The following is a 22,292-nucleotide window of genomic DNA, read 5'->3' as shown; positions in this document are numbered from 1 at the left end:
AGGTATTCTGCTGTTCACGCCATAGACTGTATATACAAGCTTTCAGGTCTGAAAAAACAGACCAATGCTGAAGTAACTTAAACTGCAATACCACAAGGGCCACTGGAGGTTGGCTCCAAAAAGGCTCGGGCTCCATAGACTCCCATTCAACTTCTCTCATAAAGTATAAAGTCAATACATTTTTTTTACATTTGGTCCCCAATCAGACCATGTCAGATCCCCTGCATGTCGCCCTCAGCTCACCCAAATATGGGCACTTCTGGCTCCAAAACTGCAAGATGGCGAAGGATAAAATGCCAAACTTGCGGCTTCACAACAGCCGTCCACAAACCAATGGGTGATGTCACCGTTGGTTGCCACTTAGTTCACACCTAGTCAAGGCAAAATGTATTCTGAAGTGGACTGTCAGGTGTATACACTTTGGCGTAATGGTTGGAAGACAGTTGATTTGCTTCTCTATCCAAATTGTCCTGGATATACAGTATAATGGACATCAGGGTAATGGAGAAGATATAAATGGTAAAACAGACAAGTGGGAAATTATTACAGTTTCAGTGGGTAATGTCAAGGATTAGATGATATTTTGGCTGTGCTTTTTTGAGTAAAAAATATCTTACACTGTACACTACACATGACCTGAGAAGAGTATATTTAAAGGTCCAAAGCTTGGCTTGTGTAGACCAGCTCCATTTAATACTTAAACAGATAAAACTGTAACAATTTGAAGCTTCTAAGATTAACATTGTTGTGCCTTGTCCCATGTAAACCAGATTTCTTGAAGAGGAAGAAACGACACAACAGGACCAGAAAAAGAGAGGTGGGAGATCGGGATGATGGAAAGTGAAACAGAGAGAGAGAGAGAGAGAGAGAGAGAGAGAGAGAGAGAGAGAGAGAGAGTAAGAGAAATCCATTAAATTCTTTTGAAATATTAAGTAAATATATCTATCTGTTTTCAAATAGGTTTCCAGTTTCTTTGGTGAAAGACCTACTGTGCTGAAAGATTTAGTTTATTCTGGATTTCCACACATGCACGTGGAGTGTGGACTCCTGATGGCTCTTCAGTTTAGTCTACCTCACTGATCTCCTCATTTCTCAGTAGTACCATTTATACCCACCACTTTTCACTCTGTGCAAAGCCCCCCCTACCCCCCACCTCAAAATGTGTTTTTTGCCATTGACAAATGAAAAATGCTAAAAAGCAAAGCTAATGAGATAATATCCCGAGCAGAAAGAGAATCGAGGTGCTGACTGAACCTGCAGAAAACACTGCAGCCATCTGTTTTCCTCGTATATTGTATCTGCAGAAAGACTTGTGGACTTGAGGTGGACTAAATGGGGAATTTTATGATGCTCAACCATAAAGTGCTTGGGACATTTTAAAGCAGCCTTTGTGACAAAGAAGGGAACATGAAATGACAGTTAATAAAGTAATTAGCTTTATGGCCCTTGGCTATGTTTGTACCCTGTGAAAAAAAAACAAGTCATCAACCTGGCTCGCAGTAATGATTGTGCTTTTACTTTGTGCATGTGAGTGTGTGTTTGTGAGTAAAGAATGCAAATGTCCTCTCCAAAGACTGCACACATCTCCCAAATGATTCATGACTCCAAGCATTTTCAGCATTTTCAGCTGTTACTGTACAGTGAATGTGAAGCCTCCATTTCTGGCCTGTGAGCTTTTACGGTGAGGTTTTGTTCTTTGACTTTTCATGTGAATTCATTCAACCATTGCCAAGTGTATATGTTAACAGTTCAAGTCAATACTATAATGTGTATAGCTCCAAGAAAACATCAGGGTTTAGAACATAGTCAGGAACAAGACTTAGGCTGTGTTTAGAGACTGAAATCTGAAGACAAACGGTATGAGCCATTTCTGATTTGCCACAAAGTGACATGTGGTTATGTTTAAGTGACAAAGCCCAGAAGCATTTGCAGAAATTATGAGGAAATAAGATTATATTATACAGTGACAACGTCTGTGCAGGGGTGAAGTCGGGGGTGGATGGATGAATCAGCAAAACATCAGATTTTAACTGATCATTTCCCATTTCACACCATCAATATTCTTCACAGTCAATGTGGGGATCTTTAAGGTCCCCTTTCATCAAAGACCCAGCAAGGCATGTATCAAGATATATAAATTGAAAATACATTGCTTCTACTTTATATTTGTGTCTGATTGGGTTTTTCCCGATTTTTTAAAATTGACGTCTTCGACTTCACTCTCATGGAGGATCCAGAATCCATGAACATGCAAATATATTTTTTTCATTTTTAGAAGTTTAATTTCAGAATACAAGATGTCTCCTACATCACCAAGCGTCCATTAATTGTTATTTGCACAGTACAGGCTTAAAGCTTTCACATTACGCTTGTGCAAATTTCCTATTTGGCCAGTATTGGCTTTCTAGAGCAGCATTTTGCTCCACTCTTTAACTTGCAAATGTTGCAATACAATTTTTTATGATTATCGCTGTGATTGTAAAAACTAGGTGTGTATTGGCATCTGATAAGCATTCACTCTCTTCCTGGATCATATTTCCTGTCTCATCAGTACTCGAAGCACCATACCCCCACCCACACAGTCCTTTAGGTTGTTTTAATGCAGAGCTGTTTTTGGTCTGCAGCCGTGACCTGAGGCCACTCATAGGCTAGGAGTTGTTCTATATACTCACAGAAAACTAGCCATTGTACCCCCATACAGTATGTTACAACCCAGTGTTCAGAGTGCGGTAGAATTTTTTGCATTTGTAGCAAATGTTTTTATCTTCTGTTTTCCCAGTTGATAGTTTGGGATCGTAGCCAAGTTAAGTAACGAGTTCACACTGCACTGATCTTCTGCAGAGCACTAGCGGGATTCTCAGAAATGTGCTGGCACAAAAGACCAATTAATATGCATGTTGTTACTCAGATATTTATCGCCCCAGTAACACTGCCAGTTTATTACTGTGGTTGTGTTTTTTTTTCTGTCTTGTGTGCGTCTGAATTCTGGCCTCCAGCTTGGCTAGATTAGCCCTCGGATACAGTATGAGAAACAACTGGTTGTCAGGGGTGACCATAAGAGAGAGTGAGTGAGCATGACACAGAGAAGGAATAAGAGATATATTTTACTGACCTGTTAAACTGACGATGAGTAGGAGGGACTATCTATCTATCTATCTATCTATCTATCTATCTATCTATCTATCTATCTATCTATCTATCTATCTATCTATCTATCTATCTATCTATCTATCTATCTATCTATCTATCTATCTATCTATCTATCTATCTATCTGTCAGATGACAGCTTTGAGAGCTTATTTCATCTGTTCTTCAGAAATATAAAAGGTTTCCATGGGAACTAAATATAATTGTTGGATTAGTGTTAGGATTCAGCCTAAAACGACCATCGCTGTAACCACCACGTTTCAGCAGTTTCAACTATACAACTCAAGAGGTCAATTGTTTAATCGGGAATAAATAATGAATCTTTACTCGGTGTCCACTTTATTAGGTTTATTTGCACAATCAAATGCAGCCCAAACACCTGATCAGGCATAAAGCCTACTTTAATTATGTCTGTAATGTTCAGATGTATTTTGTTGACACAGTCTTAGAGGTGTTAAATCAGTATGTTTTGCCATTGAGGTCATAGATAGAGGTGTTCCTAATATTCTTCCCCGCCTATGTACTGTATGTAGTAGAAAACCCCAGTAAACACCTCTCAACATACATGTGATGTTGTTCAGTCCAACATAATTTTTAACGATCCCCACAGTAAGAAACATGATTCATTATATACATTTCTAACAATGTCAACAACAACTAAACTTTATAGATTTCATAGTGGTGGAATTCATGACTGAGCTGTTTTATCAAATTGTATAGGGTTATTAAAGTGTACACAATAAAGTGGCCACTAAGTGTATGTTTTTGAGCTCATCCAGTCAATCTGATACGTGGCAGATTAAGAAACTTGCATGATGCAACAAACATGTTACAGTAATTAAATATTGCTATAAAGCTAACTGCTCATTTTAATACAGCACAACTAGAGATGTTAGAAAATAACTATAAAAAAACAACAACATACAAAACCATCTGTTGGTCTCAATGTACATCCTGTAATATTTCTACCCTGAAGAGACCAAAACCAACTCAAGTCTAACGAAATAAAAAGTACTGTCTGTGTGGCCACAGCCTGTAGCTGCATGTCACTGAGATCAATGCTGTGGTGTCTTTCAAAAACACATGAAAGTTACCAATACATTGACTTACAAATCCCTTCATTAGGATTCATGAACGTAGACACCATCCTGACATGACTCCATGACTGCATTTTTGATCTCTGGAACACACATTTCCACCGAGCAGATGTCATTTAACATGCACAGGGATGTGAAACTATTTTACATTGCTGGAAGGAATAAGCTGCACTGCAATACAAAGTCACCCAAATGCAACAATGGAGTTTAATGGCATGGAGGCATACGCTACATCGGAGAGGCTTCACAGTCGGTACATGTTTGCAAAATTTGATCTTTTCATCAGATTTGATGGTGATAGTAAAAACATTAAACATCACCTGCCTCATCCTTTAACTCCGCATCATGTGTATTATATCCTGCAGAGCGTTATATACTGGGCAGAAATCATTTCACCTAACAAGGCATACATAGAGATCAGTGCTCAGATTTAAAACCAACTCCAGCATGGGAAAGCAGTCGGTGGGAGTGTACCTATTCATGTGTATCTCTGAGAGCGCTCACGTGTCTTACAACAGAGCTCTCTACTTGTGCTTAACTACCGGTGTGAAGTGTTTGTGAGACTGAAATAATGTGTGTTGTTTCCCCTCATTTAAATGCCCTCTACTGTAATTGGTGTTAGCTGCGAGTTTTATCTCATGCCAAGTCTGTTTTTATGCTGTGCTTTTATGTGCCTCTGCAGAGCTGCCAGCGTGTGCCAACTGGTTCTCCTCACATGTGCATCAGACCTTGCCACTTTGATGCTGATTGGATTTTCAAAGCATGTCCAGGCTGGATATTTGTCAGCGGCAGCCCTGTTATTCAGGACATCTCAATGAGCCATATTATGAGAGGCTGCTACGTTTGTGCACTTGGGCAAAGGCTGCACCACAAGTTGTGTTAATTTGCTCTATCTTATACAACCTTGGGGCTGCTCTGCTCTCTCTAATGACTAAGCAGAAGTTGTCAGAGAAGATAAAATTGCATTTTAATGTCTGAAAGTACAATGTACAACAATATCACAAATTATTTCAGGGCTAGAATGTGCTTTTGATCATATTTTTTATTTATTCAGAAAACTCTGAATATGTAACTAAATGGAGTTTTTGAGGCAAAACTTATCTGATGATTTGTCCTCTACATGCTTGTGAATTTATTTACCACCATAAAACCTCCCACGATCAGCCTACACATGCATTTACTGCAAAAGAACACCTAATCAGCCTCAGACATCCACTCCATCAAACACCAGCCAGTGTCGAGCAGAGTGACATCTAGATAGATGTCGCAATATGGCTTTTAAAATCAACCTCTAAATCAGCCACCATCCATTCTGAAACACAGCGTATAATGGAAAATATTGATATTTTTTTGGCATATGTTGAATGCACTGCCTCTAGAATTAATCATGGCATTGAAGAGAGTGCTCTCTTCTCGTCTGACTGCTGGCCTGCCTCAGTCCTTTTGTTCTCTCCATTTGCCCCTCTCCAGTGTCTCTATAAGTTGCCCAGCCACATGATGAGATCAGAGAAGCCTGGTCATCTAAGTAATGGATTTCTTTCTGTTGATTCCTCCTGGGTCCACGACGCTACGTTCAGTGATGTATGCTCCATGCAAGGGCACTGGACAGCTCATCTCTCTCAGCCACAGGCACCTCTGCATAAGCACATTCACCCAGAGCCAATCTCTGAAATGCATTTTGGGGCTGCTGCTGCCCCGGTCGTTGACATCCACAGAAAAAGAAAAGGACTGTAACCATTTTAAAGTCATGTAATAAGTACGAGGGGAAAGATCCCACCATTGGGAGAGGTTGTAAACTGTCTGCATAGGTAGCTGCTGAAAAGTCTCAAAACTGCAGCATCAACATTTCATCTTGATATTATTGTTCATTTTCACTTGCATCCTCAGTAAGATCCTCACACAGCTCCCACATGTGTTTTCTCCATCCACAGCTGTTCATTCTAATTATGCTGCAAATCACTGTTTCACCTCTGTTCCCAGGTTTCTACCTCACTTTCCACCCTTCTTGGCTTTGTGAAGCACACCTATGGGCTCTCCCTGCTATCCAACTTCAGTGAGCACCAGTCCAAGTCCTCTTTGGCATTTTTGTAACGTTTCTTCAACACGAGCACTTTCAGCTTCCCTGCCACACCGTGAAACACAGCCTTTAGACTTTAATTGAAAATTGGCCAAATGTGGAGTGTGGGATGAATACATGAATTACAAATGAAGCAACGAGGAAAAACAAAGCCAAATGGTCACCAACCTCCCTAAAACAGCACAAGCCCACAGGATATGGCACTCACATAAATTATAGCAAATGCCATGACTTTCAGTCACTCGGCTGTCTCGCTCCTCTTTTTTCTTCTGTCCCGCTACCTCCCTGTTGTGCCCTCTTCAAGCCAACTGACATTTCCCAGACGTCTGATGGATATCAGTCCATGTCCTCCCAGAGACATATTCCATTTTTATGCTGCCACAGTTCTCATCCACAGACCATCTCTCTTCTAATCAATGGCCATGCAGCACAGCAGCGAAGCAGGCACGGATTGGCAAGACATACACAGCAAAACCTACAGTAAATTATCAAACCAATAGTTGAAACTAGATGAGAAAGAGAGAAATGAAGTGATCTATCTTAGACGACACCCATTCCTTCACATCTGTGCAAATCATTGTAGATAGAAATCCAGCAGAGCGGCCCCAGCTGTCTCTTACCTGCGTGTCTCTGTGGTGGTCCTCCTCTCAAGCTGTGCTTGTTGAAGACCCTCGGTCTACACAGCCATGCCCTCCTATATGGGCATGCATCTGTGGAGCAGATCAGAGCTCTGTTGTCTATCTGTCAGCATGGAGAAGAGGAGGGATCAAGGATCAGAGAGCCCTCCCAGCCGGCAGCCCCATCTAGCGCTTCTCCTTGTGTCTCCCACTTTCCCGGGTCATTCCAGCCAGCCCCTCAGCAACCGCAGAGCCAGGGAGCGAGCGTTCGGGGGGGTGGGGGGGATGGGAGGTGCTTAGAGAACTGAAACGGACATGGAACGGCGAGCAGAGCACCTCCTCCTCCTACATGTCTGACTGTAGCCAGTGGACATGCTTCAGCTGGATTCTCTGTCCACCTGCTGTTTCCTCCCTCTGCATGTGTGAGTGTGCGTTTGCGCGTCAGTGCTGGCTCCTCTTTGCGCTCTATGTGAAAACAGAGTCTATTCTCTCAGTGTTGATGCTGCCGGTGGCTCCGAGATGCTCAGGCAGAGTGAGTGTGTGTGTGTGTGTGTGTGTGTGTGAGAGAGAGAGAGAGAGAGAGGGAGGGAGAGAGGAGGGGGTGGGGGGGAGCAGGGGAGGGACAATGCCAAGGGAGACTATAGGAAAGGTTGTTTTCCTTCCTGCTCCATCTATTGGTATCAATCAATCAGTGATGCAAGGCTGAGTTAATTAGTCATTCATACCTGCACATGTTTGCATGTGTGACAGAAACAGACATAGGACAGATAGATGTCCACAAGCAGAGGATGCATTTGTGCTTTGCATATCTTATGTTGCATATTTATACATGTTTATTGTGCAAATACATTTCTGTGAGTCCTACGCTAATGAGCATGTTTAAAATGACTAGCTGAGAAGTTTATAACCTGGGAGCTGCACACATACACACAAGCAAACATACACAAAAACACACACATAAGGTCTCCCCCCAGGCTATCAGTATATCAACAGCCCTGAGAATCTACAACCTTAACAGCCTACCTGCCTCCCTGAATCCCCAGGGGAATGATATATCACACCTCAACACTCAGGAGAGGAGAGGAGAGGAGAGGAGAGGAGAGGAGAGGAGAGGAGAGGAGAGGAGGAGAGATTAATAGATATGGAAGCCCCTGCAGTGACACTATGAAGTGGCCAAAAAGAAGTAGAAGGCAGGTGGACCATTTGATTACAGAGAGAAACAGGAAGGGTAAGGAAAGAAAATGAGACAGACAAGAGGTGAAATGTTGAGGCTCAGTTTCATTGTTTTGTTCTCTGAGCATGCTGTCTGTTCTGCTTTGACTGTCTCAAAAATTAAAGAGAGATGCAGTGAGGGGTAAAGTGACGAAGAATGAAGATCTGGAGATAGGAAGAAAGGTCTTTGAAATCGACAGAGAATGAGACAGAAAAAATGCGGGCAATCAGACATTATTTCTTCTGATAAAAAGCAGAGACATCTCTGCTGCTCAGGAGAAGCATACTAAACAATGTCTTCATCTTTTCCTTTTTTTCTATCTTAAATACGTCTTTCTGTATCTTTGCATCCTTCTTAGTAACGCATTTGTCTTCAGCAGAATCGCTCAATTCCTCTTTCTTTGTTTGCCATTGTGCAGCTTGAAACCAGGATGTAGAAGCATGGAAGCTTGTTATGCTTTCTTTGCTTTTCTGCTACATGATATGCTACATGTAGCATAGACACTACATGTAACATGTAGAAACAGCAGAGGAGGTCAGGGCTTATTCACAGTCAACCTGACAGAAACCATTATTGACAACATCCCAGCATCTGTCCAAACTAAAAAAAAATTCTAGACAGACACAACTATGTGAAAAAACAAGCACATCTAGTGGAAATTATTGGCTTTCTGACATATTTTCACAAGCAAACCTCTGATCCAGTTTGACACAGTGGATGCAGGTGAAGAGGATATACTTTAACACAACAAGGACATTTATTCAACAAAAACATAAACCAAACATATCTACTGTTATTGTGTCCAAACCCATCATTTGATTCGTCTCCCCAGATCACATTATTCCTGAGAATCTGGAGAATCTCCTGCTCACATGTTCATTGGCAAACTGGAGTTTTGCTCCAATGTTGTTTTTGGATAGTAAAGCCTTTATACCCTGCAGGTATATTTTTTGCGTTCTCCTTTTGATTGATTTATGACCTTTGACACCAAAAGTTACCTGCAGATCCTGTGATAACATGTTTGGGTTCTTGAAGACTATCTTTTGCATCAGACAGTCTGCTCTTGGGCTGAATTTGTTGAGGTGTCCTGTCAAATTGGCAGTCGTTTGAATTCTAAGCCACTTATAGATACTTTTCCTCACAGTGGAATACGTTATTCATCTTTAGGCACTGTTTCAAAAAGGTTCAACTGTTTGCTTATATGTTAAAAAAAGTCAACCATTTCCATAAAATGTACTTCTTATCTCACGTGAATGTATGTGCTCTAAGCAGTGGAAAGATTCCCCTGGCAGGCTGTTTGGCCTGCAGACAGCTATCCTTGCAGCACTATGTGACTGGACTGAAGGGATAGTCTAATCAGGTTCTCGCTCTGCTACAATGCACCACAGCTCTCTACATCAACTTTCTGTCTTGCCTTTCTTTAACCTCCCATGTTACAGAAAAACTGATTTTCCCAGATATGAGTACATGACCAATCAAAACCCATAAGAGTACATTTTGGATTTACTATAGCAAATTCAATTTATGGAAAAGACTTAAAGACATGAAAGAGAAGTCATGGGTTTGAAGAAACTGATTAGCAACAGTTTAAGATTTGTTCACAATTTGCCCATTGTAATTCACCCCACAGCAGAGCTTAGTGTAGCCTTAACAAAATCCAGACCTGATCCTCCTGGGGGAACAGCTCTGCACTGACCTGGGGTCTGCATTTGAAAGCAACTCCTGACGCTTGGCTGTATTAATTTAACTCTGTAATCTGCTGCTAAATCAGGCTTTAGGAGTGTTCTGAGGTGGCGACTGAAGCAATCTGGTGGACAAGAATCGGTCTCATGGCGCGTATGTGAGGGTAATTATGCATGAGGAAGATGGTTAGTACTGCGTTGGATGCTGGAAGAAGACTAACAGATGGTAATTCCCCCTCAGTCCTGCACTCCTGGCAGACCACTGGATTACAAAAGTGCTGGTATATACATTCACACACACATATTACTACCTTTCACACACATATGCTACAGCAGTCACAGAAGTCCAGTTGAAATGTGCATTTTGCGCTAATGCGACACTTTTGTTGCAGCTGGCAACAGGAAATTAAAACAGCAACACAGCAGGAAGACAGAAGGACTTTTGGGATTCAATGTTGTGAAAAATCAGTTTTGCATTGGTCCTCAGGGTCTCTTAGTTATCATAGTTTTGTTAGCTGAATTCACTCCTTTTTAGTTTTCTGGCTGTCCATCTGAAAATAATTCTGTCATTAATTAGATATTAGGCCTCAAAAAGCCATGTTTTGGGGGGTGGTCATCCAAATATGGTCATTTCAAGCTCCAAACATGAGGCTTCACAATGACTGTTCACAAACCAATGGGTGACGTCCTAATGCGTTCCCATGTTTGGTCAATAAAGCTGATTGATACAAGACAATTCTGCAAATATAGATGTTGCTGTACATAAGTTACAGATTCTAAAATGCGGATGCCTCACAAACACCTTCAACCTGACAGCAAAGAAGATCTATACAATCACCACAGTTTAAAGACGGTCACCAATTAAGAATGTGTCACAATCTCCCCTTCGTTATGAGTTATGGTGTTGAGTAATGGTCTGAAAAATATATTTGCAGAACATTGATGTCACAGTGAAGATGACCTTTGACTTTTGATCACTTCAACATCGTATTAGATATTTTTGTGAAATTTGATAAGATATATGGTATTTCAAAACCATATACTTTCTGGAGTTACGGCCACAATTTAATTAATGCATTGTTGAGTCCAAGTCAACGTTTGGTCCGAACTAAAGGGGATTCCATCAATTATCAGTTATGTCTTCTGTGTTTTTAACTTCATTGAAAGAGACACAACTTATTTCCTTTCACAGAAGAATATCTGCTGTTCTGTCTGCTGTAAAATCTTTAACAGTCCTGTCCTTCCGTCATGATGCCACATCTTCTGTGGGAGAGAGAAACAAACACCCGAGTGTCCATTTACAAGAGAAGCTTCCCGGAGGAGGAAGCATCTTCAAAACTGGCATTAAAGCAGCTGTGTGAGGCCTTGCTACAGGATAGAGATCACAGAACTGCAGCCTGCACTCAGAGAAACGCCTTCTGTGTGGACCATCAGTAGCCAGTGTGCTGAGAGTCAAAAGCGCACACTGGCTGCAGATCCAGGCCCATTGTTGAAATTGCACAGTGTCACAAAAAGGAGCTCCAGAGATCCCTGTAGTCCTAACAAGACAAACTGGAGCTTGTTAAGAAAGTTACAGTTAAGTTTGATCGAGCAGACCTTAGAGGTGAAGACATCCCATAATCTGCAGCTGCTCTCCCGAGCATTGATATAACTGAACAAACACCCGGGCAACGTGACCCATTGTAGTACGAGGAATAACTAGATGGTGTCCGATGCTGCCGTGATTCTGGACCCAAACATTGCTGGTCTCCATCTTATATGTGCAGAGTGACAGCAGCTTCCTGAAGAGTAGTGGGGTTACATCATCACATCCACAGCTACTTCTCTGTAACACTGGAGCAGAGGAGATAGATGCAACAACTGTGGGATGTATGGGAGTCATACCATGCTAGCCACATGCTATAAACAAACATGTACTGTCAGAAACTGCATTAATTATGTATTACATTTCATTTATTTATTTATATCATTATGAGGACAGCGCACATTCATCAGCATTTCTGTAAATGAGCCATTGCCTGACTGTTGTTAGTGTTCCTGTTTATAAAGAGCTAAATGATGGAGGAGCCATGCCAATTAGCAACTCGAACATTTGGCAGGTGTCACTGTATTTCATTCGATCTTTCCAATTAAGGATGCCATGTTTGCCAAGGAGGTTGCAGTAATGTTGGTGTTCTGTCCAACAATTTGAGAATTTTCTCGTACATAGAAGGAAGTGTTGTACCTGTTGTCGTACAGGATATCAAGCGAGGGATAATCATTGCTGTTCCAGTTCTTAGCCAATTTTTAATATACCTAAATATTAATCAGGCTGTGTTTGGTTATTTGCGCTAGATTTTCAGTGGTTTGTAATGAGACATGTTGTTGTTGGACAAACATTTGCACATAGATTATATCTGTGTTGGTAGCCAACACTGCATGGACATGAGCCCATCAATGAGAATTGCTGAATCGGAGGATGATAAGGAGGAGGAGGGGAAGTACAAACTACCTGCATGACTGACTGTCTAATCTGTCAGTCTTTCCAGACGTATACAAACATTAGAGGTCAGAAGAGTGATATGAAATCTCATCTAGTCTATTTGTGGACTTGAAAGATGTGTCAATGTTGCGACGAGGTAAACATTGTGCCCTGCACGTGAGGGTGAAAGAAAATGAAATAAGGGACCTTTTCAAATAATCTGTGAAGACAGGTATTTTGAGCCCAGAGTTATTGCATATACACAGGTTCAACATGGTATAAAGAAAGTTTTTGTTCGTCATTTTTTCCCAAAGGAGCCTCTGGGTCTTTCTGCACCAGATTTCTGTGCAGTGTGAATATTCCTCTGCGGTTTCACCACGTTACATTAGAGGACACTTGTTGTTTTTCTGTACTTCATTTCATTCATCATTTATCCCGTCTTTATTCCTGCCACAGTATTGTCTGTGATGACACGGTGTTGACAACTGCAGTAATATTGGTTCATTTTTTTACAATCTACTAATGGCACTTCTGACACTGCTAAATGTGTTCTGTTTTGGTCTGTTGATTTTCAACAGCGGTCCACACTGCAAACTGTCAAAGAAACTATAATAAGCTCATGAATGGAGCAGAGCAGGGTGCCTGTATCACAGTTTACTATACTAATGACAGTTCTCACAAACACACTACTGCACATGTACAGATGGTGTTTACCAAGTTGAAATAAGTTTGTGTTCAGAGAGTTTGCTGAGTTGGACTGGGAACACTCACACAAGCAATTGTTGGAAAAATGCAAATGATGCATAGCCATGACCAATCTTTGCTTGCAAAGATGTCAATGGATGCATTTCATACCCAATCTTGATACCCTCAAGTGCTACCAATTCAACGGCTTATTGTGGAATGTTTCAACTGGAATATAATAATGTATATATATATAGATAATATAATATAATTTTTTTTACTTTGATTTTGCCACTGTTTCGACTTTTTTTTTTTTTTTTTTTTTTTATGTGTTGCAACGATGAAACTCAAATTTATTTATTATTTGATCTATATTTATACATCCATTCACGCTCACATTTACACCTACGGGCAATTTAGTATCATTAATTTACCACGCAGGCACAGGGAGAACATACAAACTCTACAAAGAGGTTTCCCAGACAAGGTTTGAATCCAGAACCTTCGTGCTGTGAGGCGACAGTGGTGACCATAAGGTAAATAAAGGTTCAGGAGAATTAACAAATCACACATTTGTCCCAACTTTTCCAGAAATGGGGTTTGTCTTAGTATTGATATTTGTATTAATTGTATTGATCTTTTTATCATCTTCTATTAATTCTAGCTGAGGTAATGGATATCACATTTTACTGGGAGTACGGTACCAGCATAAATCACTGAAACTGTGCAATAAAGCTCCTCATTACTGTGCAAGTTTGTAAAATGCAGAGTTCCCTTGTTAATCCTCTTTCCAGGCAGACTACATTGCAGGTCCCGGGTATGTAAGCTGTAAAATAAAGCCCCACCTTGTTCATCCATCCCAGTGAGTTCAGTTACAAAGTAAGTCCGAGGAAATGTGACTACAATAGTACCATTTATTCCAGTATATTTAGACTGTACAGTCTCCACAGTTAGTTTAAAGAGAAAACAAAATATATCACAGTTAGAAATGAAGAACAGTGCCACTGAACTGAAGTTGAAAGTATCTAAATAAAGTAGGAGTTAGGATTATTTCTATTTACTGTATAATTGCCAAGTGGAGATTGCCTTCTTATCAGGATACACGATAAATATTTCATGTATACTCCATATGCACAACAGTTTTCTGCATTACAATATAAACAAGTATGCAAGTGATAAACACCAAATATTTTGGAAGTTTGTTTTCTAATAGTTCAAGTTCACATTTACACTTGATTTCAGAAGAAGCATGGTCTCGACTGTGACTTGGCTAAACTCGAAACTCTCAGAATGAGTTGAGTTTCACACACACTTACACTCTGAGACACACAGGTACACACTGACACACACACGAAATGCTTACAAATCCCAAGTTCTGTCTGCGGTGACCTTGCCAGAGAGGATCTAGCCGCTGCTTGTATGGAGAAGAGGCTGATTGTGATCGTAACACTTGAAAGTCTTTGATCTCAAAAGCTTGGAAGCTTAACAGTCAATTAACCCTTTCATCTCCCCTGATCCCTGCGGTTTACCACGCTGTATAACCCACATATACAGTGCATACTGCACACACATATACGAACCAATGCCCCACTGCAAGGTAATGGCTCCATCATCTCATTTGTCGGTCAAATTTGCACGTCAGATTTATATCCAGAGACGTTGATGTGCCTCATCCTCCTCGTCATTTTCAGGGGTCATGTGTTCACGTCTTGTATCGGCGATTCAGTGCATCTATTGGATTTCATGAGTGGCTGAGCAATGAAAACAGAATGAGAAATAAAACTGTTAATGTCCACACTAACCTCAGGCTGAACTGACATGGCGCTCAGCCGTACTGCCTAATGACATATCGACTGACTGTTTTGATAATGAGGCAAAAACGGACACAAAAGGAAAGCATAAACAAGACAACTATATTTTCTCCAATCAACATGTAAAGGAGAGCATTTGGGAGAGAGATATTAAAGGTTTACTGTTTTTTTTACTTTTTTCATTTAAAAAAAATTACAAAGTAATTCTGTGTTTTAAGGAGCCTCTTTTTATTTTCCTCTCGTTTCCAAAGATAATTTTGCATTTAGGATATTAAATTACAGAAGCTGTCATTCTCCAGGACATAAATGTTGCTTGTGTTAGCAGTAATCCACCAGTTCATTTTAAATTGTTTTGAAGAAGGCATTCTCAAACACAAAAACTCCAGTTAAATGGTTCATACATAATTGTGGCATATTAAATTTGAGGTTAATGAACAGATTAATTAAATTCCTCCTTCGATCAAGGAAACAAATTTGCATAAGATATTTGCTCGTGTGCTAAATGCCAAAAAGACTTCAGTTTCATAACCAGGTGTCATGATGACAAAATATTTAGGTTTTTAAGCACGACTCCCCATTGATCATCACCATGTCTTTTGAGTTAATTTTCTGAGTTTGCTTAGTTTGCTGTCTCATTTGTTGTGATTTTTATGATGCAGCTGTGTTGAAAACAATTTAGAAATCAATTACAATATTCCATTTAGTTCAAACTAATTTGGTTCCAATCAGTTGTGTTCGATTTGTTGTCTTTTTAATTGTGCAAGTGAGATTTGGTTTACAGACAGAATTCACAACAATGACACATATAAAGTGGAAAAAAACAAAAAACAAAACCTCGACAACTTATTTCCACTCTGACATATCTGAGCAGTTTAGCTCAACATGCACGGGGACAAAGATGTATGTTGTTGGCTCTCCTCACAACAAGCCTCTATGAGATTCCATGTGGTCCATATCTGTAATCTTACAGGGGTTTCAACCAAGTCCAGCCATCACTGTTTATGTTGAAGCACCAAAGGAGCCTTTAAAAAAAAAAAAAAAAAATCACTTGTAATGGGTTGCAGTGTGACATTTCATACTGTGTTTCCTTCAAACCTTCACTGTTTTTCACCAAATCCCAACAAGTCAGAAAGAACATTCATGCAGTGTTGTGGGCATTTGCTTTTGTTTTAGATAAAACCTATTGTTCTGCAAAAAGGCGATACAAGCATGTCGTTGAGGGCATCAATCCATGCTGTCCACATTAACAGACAGTTCTTTGAATAGGTCTCTGCCCAGGCATAAAAAGACTTGACTGTTATTGTCATGGGAAAGAGTCTAAAAATAGCCTCAGGGACTCCACACAGCACATTAGACAGAAAGCAGGCATGTTGGTACAGAACCGTGAGCTTGTGAGGTCTTAGGTCCCGGATCAATTTAAGGGTCTTTTTTGAACCTACACAAAACAATCTTGCACCCTCCTGTCTTTTGAGAGAACGACAGGAGGTCTGCTTATTCCTGATTACAACTGGCCCTCTCACAGAGCAGGATTCGGAGTCTGCACACACCGTAGTCAAATACTGGCTGAACTTCCTGTCAGGGGAGGAACCAGCTGTATTAGTCTGACGAATACCTGCAGACGCCTGTGAACCAGCACAGTGTGAGAGACTACAGGGTGTGGCTCCTCACAGTCACAGAGCCTAATCTGATAAGAAAGACAGGTGGCGGGTGAGATGCATTGTCTTCCTTAAAATGCAGTAACAATTTTTGAGATTTTTAATACAGTATTTGCAATATTTCTTTTTAAACTCACTGTTGTTTTTATTTTGTTATCCATACATTAAAAAATTATCTTATTTCATCCTGTAATGAAACTTTGTTTTCTTGTTATCACAATTTAGGTGTCTCATAACAGGGAGGTAATAGATTGATTTTCTCAACCACAGCCTAAATTAGGTAAATGGTCTTTGATGAGATAATAAAATTGATGATCAAGCTCTTTTTTTTCTCTATGATGTTTCTTGGCCATGTGTAAAGTTGATCATTAAACATGCACTTACAAGAACAGACAGTCAAGTCTTGTTTCAGCCAAATATCTGTGACCTCAGCACTCCTTTGCTCCTCGTGATTTTTAACTCCTCTAATCTCAATATCCTGCTTTAATTATCTTGTTATCTCAAGATGAAGAAAAAAAATTAATGGTTTTTCAAGGGCACAACTTCAGTCTAATTGTTACCTTCATGAAAGAGAAGTGTAGTCGACCTCAGAGTGGAGTCATACTGCACATGGATTCAAAGGGATAATGACAGAGAGTAACACAGAGAGATCACAACTGCTCCTTGCATTTGATTTTACATTAATTGGTATTGGACACACAGATTGCAATAACAATGTACAGTAGTTACTATACAAGTTACGTGAGATTTTTGGCCACTGGTGGCGCTGGAAAGCAGGATTTAATAATCTAATGTCAAGAAAAGAAAAAAAACGTAGATTCGAACATTTAGAATAATCATTAGAACAAAAGCCTTAGCAGCTGTGTTGCTACATCTACCTTTCTTCGGCCTCACAGGTACCTTTAAGTTGGGATAAGACAACAGGGGTAAAATTAATATAACTCATAGCAGCATTTGGCCTACTTAGTTTTTACCTTGTTGTCTGACAACATATTATAAGAGGTGGTGGCTCTGTTGGAGCTTTGTGTTTGTTAATCACTGTTTGTATCTGACTAATACTTTATCTCAAAAGACCGTAATTTTCCAAAACTAGCATTAGTTTGCAGTGTGCCATTGTAACAAATGATCTGATCAGTGTTTGTCTATTCGGTAATTAGAGATTATTCAACAGGCCAAAAGCAGATTAAAAAAAATCAGCACACAGAGAAAAGAGTATTAGAGGAAACATTGGCTCGTCAGTCACCCAACAGTCAGCCAGGGTTGCTCGCTGTCATTTCCATCATTATGGCTGACGCTGTAATGCTATTGCTCCTGTTGCAACTTACATTAAACGTTTATGTTTGCACAAGCTTGTGCCAAGACACCAACAGACAGAGCCCTGGTCTGTCACAGTCGGTAAGCCTCCAACACCCTCAGTCGATCCAAACCCCCTTCGATTTGAGCCATCTGTCTGAGCCGGCTACAGGGACCATCGCTGTTTACCTCAGGGCTCTGCTCTCTGTTCCTCTCACATCAAAACAGCGCTGTCACTTGACCTTTATTTACTGTGTTTCAGTCCTTGAATTAGTTAGTAGCTTCTCAAATTTACCCTGCGGCTGATATTACACTAACTATGACAACATTAATCCGAGGTCACTGTACTGTCCTGAGGTACGACTCAAGTCACCTGAATAAATTACTGTGACAAGACGGAGGACAGCCTGTCACAACAGGAAGAAGTAGAGTAGCCTAAAAGTGCTGTGAAATGGCAGAGAAGTAGTTGCTATAATTGTTATATGGTGTTCCTAATTGTAAAAAACAAAAAGTTTTCAAGTGGTATTGTATAAGTGTTTTGGATTGTAGGGTTTAACGCTTATATTCTTGGGGTGGCTATGACTCAGGTGGTAGAGCAGGTTGCCCACTGATTGTAAGTTTAGCAGTTCAGTCCCCGGTTCCTCCTGTCAACATGCTGAAGTGTGTCCTTGGGCAATACACTGAACCCCAAGTTGCTCCCAATGGCAGGTGAGCATCTTGCATGGCAGCTCTGCCACCGTTGGCGTGTGATAGTGAGTGTGAATAGGAGGCAAGAATTGTAAAGTGCTTTGTAGACTGCGAAGGTAAAAGCACTATATAAGTGAAGCTAATTTACAATTGAGGGTGTAAGATATGCAATAGCCCTAAATTGCAGTGTATGTGTTATTTCTTGTGTGATCTGGTTGAGCATAATCTTACTTTTATATCTCAGTGCCCCTTACACAGCAACCCAAAAAGGGCACGATTTAAAAAAAAAAAGGTTACATTGGCATAATAATATGAATAATAATAATGGACACTTTTTTCTCAAACTAAGGTGTGGTTATGGAAGTGTAAATACACACATATCATGCAACTAACTATACTCTTACTCACGTTAAAATAAACTGTCGAAAATAAACTCCACCAGAGATGTTTGGCGGAGGCCTGCATTCTCCGAACACCCTTCTAGTTTTACCTGTTGCTGTTTGTATCTTCCAATGTGTTTCTATACATTCACAAGTGTCAACAGCCTCACCAGAATCAGAGTATGTCTGACCAGGATGAAACCAATGTTCAAATCCAGTATTTCAACTAACTGTGAAAAGGTTTTCAGAAGCAGAAATGTAAGGGCCTCCATTCTGCAGGACATGTTCACAATATCCACAAATTGACACATCAAAAATGTTCAGTTTCTGACAAAGACAACTTTTACCAAACAGAAATTTAGAAGAAAAGATAGATATGGACCAGTGGGCTTTAGCATCCAGTAAACTATGACAGCGTGAGATGGAGCTCACACGCACCATATAACACAGATATATAAGACCCAGCCATCCTCGATTTCATTTTCAGCCCACGCTGACATGTCAAAATATCTTTTTTTGACGAAGTCCTCATTTTCTTTTACCACCACGAGGTGTCACTGTTGTGCATATTCAACGTAATGGCCCGTGTTACTTCCGGTTGCGCACTAACCAATAGCGGGCTAACCAAACCTAAGGAATCCACAGATGAATGGACCTGACTGAAGGAAGTGGCCAACGAGCTAATTTCACTGACAAGTTCATGAGAGGAAGCAAATGAAACACCAGAATAAAGTACAACACGCTGAGCAGAACAACGAGGATGATAACAGGGAGCAGTGGAGTTAGTTTACGTTTGACCTGCTGGTTGGCAGCAGACCTGTCCCCTAAATAATGACATAACTTAATACCTGTGCTGGAACTAGTGGTGGATGCTTCTGCACAGAGGGAGGCAAAGAACACACAGCTGCATTGAGGAAAGACAGCTCACTTTGCTATGTAATTTCTGCTTAAAATGAACAGTGCTGCAGCATGTTGCTCAAAGCTTTGCTCATCATATGACTCCAGGACACCCTCCACACTCACCATTTTGGCTATACGTTGCAGAAAGAGAGGGACCACCAACATAAAGACTCTTCAAATTAAGGTAGAACACATCACAAAAGTGTTTATTTTTCACTAACATAGATAGAGACTTTATTTGTCCTCGTTGGGAAGTTAATTTGCAGCATAATCACATAAGCATTTCATCACAACATCATACTCCTACACATGCCCACATAGAGTCAGTAATTAACATACCCGAGTAGATATATCCACACACCTTGCACCAGAGATGGATGAAAGAAAAGTCACACTGGCACGACATCCACTTGATTTACAGTGGGTACGGAAAGTATTCAGACCCCTTTAAATTTTTCACTCTTTGTTTCATTGCAGCCATTTGCTAAAATCAAAAAAGTTCATTTTATTTCTCATTAATGTACACTCAGCACCCCATCTTGACAGAAAAAAACAGAAATGTAGAAATTTGTGCAAATTTATTAAAAAAGAAAAACTGAAATATCACATGGTCATAAGTATTCAGACCCTTTGCTGTGACACTCATATTTAACTCACATGCTGTCCATTTCTTCTGATCCTCCTTGAGATGGTTCTACTCCTTCATTGGAGTCCAGCTGTGTTTAATTAAACTGATTGGACTTGATTAGGAAAGGCACACACCTGTCTATATAAGACCTTACAGCTCACAGTGCATGTCAGAGCAAATGAGAATCATGAGGTCGAAGGAACTGTCCAAGGAGCTCAGAGACAGAATTGTGGCAAGGCACAGATCTGGCCAAGGTTACAAAATAATTTCTGCAGCACTCAAGGTTCCTAAGAGCGCAGTGGCCTCCATAATCCTTAAATGGAAGAAGTTTGGGACGACCAGAACTCTTCCTAGACCTGGCCGTCCAGCCAAACTGAGCAATCGTGGGAGAAGAGCCATGGTGAGAGAGGTAAAGAAGAACCCAAAGATCACTGTGGCTGAGCTCCAGAGATGCAGTAGGGAGATGGGAGAAAGTTCCACAAAGTCAACTATCACTGCAGCCCTCCACCAGTCGGGGCTTTATGGCAGAGTGGCCCGACGGAAGCCTCTCCTCAGTGCAAGACACATGAAAGCCTGCATAGAGTTTACCAAAAAACACATGAAGGACTCCCAGACTATGAGAAATAAGATTCTCTGGTCTGATGAGACCAAGATTGAACTTTTTGGCGTTAATTCTAAGCGGTATGTGTGGAGAAAACCAGGCACTGCTCATCACCTGCCCAATACAATCCCAACAGTGAAACATAGTGGTGGCAGCATCATGCTATGGGGGTGTTTTTCAGCTGCAGGGACAGGATGACTGGTTGCAATTGAAGGAAAGATGAATGTGGCCAAGTACAGAGATATCCTGGAAGAAAACCTCTTCCAGAGTGCTCTGGACCTCAGACTGGGCCGAAGGTTCACCTTCCAACAAGACAATGACCCTAAGCACACAGCTAAAATAACAAAGGAGTGGCTTCGGAACAACTCTGTGACCATTCTTGACTGGCCCAGCCAGAGCCCTGACCTAAACCCAATTGAGCATCTCTGGAGAGACCTGAAAATGGCTGTCCACCAACGTTCACCATCCAACCTGACGGAACTGGAGAGGATCTGCAAGGAAAAATGGCAGAGGATCCCCAAATCCAGGTGTGAAAAGCTTGTTGCATCATTCCCAAGAAAACTCATGGCTGTACTAGCTCAAAAGGGTGCTTCTCCTCAATACTGAGCAAAGGGTCTGAATACTTATGACCATGTGATATTTCAGTTTTTCTTTTTTAATAAATTTGCACAAATTTCTACATTTCTGTTTTTTTCTGTCAAGATGGGGTGCTGAGTGTACATTAATGAGAAATAAAATGAACTTTTTTGATTTTACCAAATGGCTGCAATGAAACAAAGAGTGAAAAATTTAAAGGGGTCTGAATGCTTTCCGTATCCACTGTATGCATACTTTTGTTTTTACCTCTATAGTACCAGAATACACTTGTTATACAGCAGCCATCAGTGTGTTTATTGTGTGCATGAAACATTTCTGGGTAAAATAATCATAGCCGGCAGACAGGTCAGCGGGGGATGCATTCAATGGTTATTTCTAGTAAGGCAGTGTGTCATTTGAGACAACACTACCTCATCGAAATTCAAGTAGCAAACAAGTAAGAGTCCTAACATGTAAGAGCCGTATTTGTTGTTGTACTAAGGGAAGTACAGTATGTCATTTGGAACACAGCCATTGATTAAAACCAACATACAGCAATATATGGACAAACCTTTGTGCCTAAAACACATCCAGAATCCAGAATAACACAAGGTACAGAAAAGTTAGTTTCACAGGAGCACTAGAAAATGGCAAATAAACGCTACAGTAACTGGTTTCCACTGAGAGCAGCTGAGAGCAATTGTTGAGACCGTGTAGGTTGTGGCTTATAAAGCAATGCCATTTGCAATGGATCACTTTGCCCTTGAATGTGTGTTTGTGTGT

General features: G+C 40.6%; 1 protein-coding gene across 6 annotated transcripts in view; it reads right to left on the bottom strand.

Annotated features, from left to right (window-relative positions):
* frmpd3 (FERM and PDZ domain containing 3) overlaps window positions 1-7,440 on the bottom strand; it is an 83,816-nt gene extending 76,376 nt beyond the window's left edge. For all 6 annotated transcript variants that reach the window (XM_069170410.1, XM_069170412.1, XM_069170417.1 and 3 more), the window contains exon 1: window positions 6,942-7,440. The gene's annotated coding sequence lies outside the window, so the exon portion shown is untranslated. The remainder of the gene's footprint in view (window positions 1-6,941) is intronic.
* Window positions 7,441-22,292: the final 14,852 nt, after the last annotated feature.

The sequence above is a fragment of the Embiotoca jacksoni genome, unplaced genomic scaffold (genome assembly GCF_022577435.1).
Source record: "Embiotoca jacksoni isolate LCO1_2020_lvr unplaced genomic scaffold, fEmbJac1.0.p SCAF_5, whole genome shotgun sequence".
In the NCBI taxonomy this organism is placed as follows: Eukaryota; Metazoa; Chordata; class Actinopteri; family Embiotocidae; genus Embiotoca; species Embiotoca jacksoni.
The sequence above is the reverse complement of the archived record's forward strand: the minus strand, read 5'-3'. Positions and strand labels throughout refer to the sequence as shown.